Below are 2,000 nucleotides of genomic sequence, written 5' to 3'. Positions count from 1 at the left end.
CTGTTTGAAGTACCCTGGTTATAAGCATATTAGTTGCACCTGAAATAATAACATTATCCAGCTAAGAACTAGATGCTCCTTCAACACCCTTTCTGGCAGGCATTCTGATTAGTTGAATTCTAACATTTTTATTTCATTTGTGATTTTTCAGGAAAATCAGGAAATAGTATTCCAAGTAATATTATTTTAGGCTTTTAGAAAGTAATGTGACATTGCAGACTTCAGTGCTGGAGTTGCAACATGCATAATAAGCTCATGGAATCTGGAATAATCTATTTATTCACAAACAGGACTGGACATAGTAAACTACCTTTTAGTGTTGTGTGAAAGTAAACTTAATTACTATAGCCTTTTAGTCGTGGGATGTTGTAGTCCCAATTGTGTTGAATCTCTCATGATTTAGTAATTTATCATGTAGTGCAGTTGCAAACTGAGATTGAGAGCAGGAGATTATTTTAGGCTAATTCAATTAAATGGTCCCTTCAGTTCCTGTTTTCTGAAATGGTCTTAAAAATGTGCTAGTATACACGTACATTGCAGTATCTTTTGAAAAATCAGTGCAGTCTTTCTACTTGCTTGTACATAATTATTACATTTGGTACTAACAATGATAGGAGAAAACCTGTTTGCTCTTTTGTCGGTGCTCAACAGTGCATTGACTCATTTTTATTTATTTTTGAAAAGTGAGATTTTCTATCTAGATAAGGAAATTGACCTGAAAAGGTCAATATCCTGTTTTCTCTGACCAGTGTTTCAAAGAAAGACAAAAGGTGTCATTATTTTTGTTCAAAATTAAGTCATAAAATTGTTCAACTGTTAAAGTAAGACAGGGGGAGGATTGTCACATTTCAAGTTAGCTGTCTCCTTCCCCATTCACTTGCACATATATGTGTGCATATATATATATTTCTGCCTGCTTGAAGACTTATCCACAAAGAATATTTAATGTTATGTTTTTTTACTTAGCTTTAAATTATGAGTTGAGAAGAAAAACGGTAGAAGGACGTTTTCTGGGAAACGTCCTGTATTTCTGTTAAGTTTAAAATGCAACTGCACAACTAAAACAATAAATGCGAAAGAGAGTTTGAGTCCTTTTGCAATGTAACATTTAGCATCAGAGTCATTTTCTTTATATGGAAGAAAGGTAAGAGTGCTTTGATGAACTGCTGTTATAGACCATTTCAGACAATGAATTGGTTAATTCAGTTGGGTTTAAATTTAAGCTGTTTTTCATGGAACAAATTTATTTAGTTTTATTTCATTTTAGCATCTGTTATATAAGTAGTGACATAGTTTGTTAACTGAATTATCTTGTTTTACACTAATTGTTTTGCAATTATGTAGTTAACAATCTTAGTATACCTTCTGTTCCTGGCAGGTGAAACAATGGTAGATGAACAAAGGAGGCTCATCTCTGCCTTTAGCTTTCAGAAATTACCACCAATTTTAACCTATTTGCTCCTGTTAATTAATTTTGTCTTTAGGGTTCCTCCAGTTTCTGTGCTTAAAGTACAGAGCTTTCTTGGGGTTTGTTGAGCGCTTTCTTTAAACCACTAATGGAATAGCTTATCAGGAAGAAAGAATGCATGTCATTGCTTTTGACTTTTCCTTTCGTTTTAATTGATAGTGTCCTCAACAAGGCTTTTTCCGCTTGTTTGTTTTCAGATATTTTTCTGAGTATTGCATACCTTTCTTGCACTGTTCCTGACCTTCCTTATTCTCTTAAGCCTTCCTTATTCTCCTTGGCCTTCCTTATTCTCTAAGCTATGGTGCTTAGGGACATGGTTTAGTGAGTTAGGTGGTGTTGGGTTGGACTTGATGATCCTTGAGGTCTTTTCCAACCTTAATGATGCTATGATTCTATGATTCTCCTTATGTCTTGGTTAAACTGTGACACTATTTTGCCTGCAAATATGTCCTGCAAACCATGAGGACCTACACATGCTTTGAGTATTACTGTGGAGAAGAGTTAGTGTTTTTTAGTTGAGTCTCTTAAGAAA

This window comes from Pterocles gutturalis, unplaced genomic scaffold (assembly GCF_000699245.1).
Source record: "Pterocles gutturalis isolate BGI_N339 unplaced genomic scaffold, ASM69924v1 scaffold24193, whole genome shotgun sequence".
Taxonomy (NCBI): Eukaryota; Metazoa; Chordata; class Aves; order Pterocliformes; family Pteroclidae; genus Pterocles; species Pterocles gutturalis.
This window is presented reverse-complemented; position numbering follows the sequence as displayed.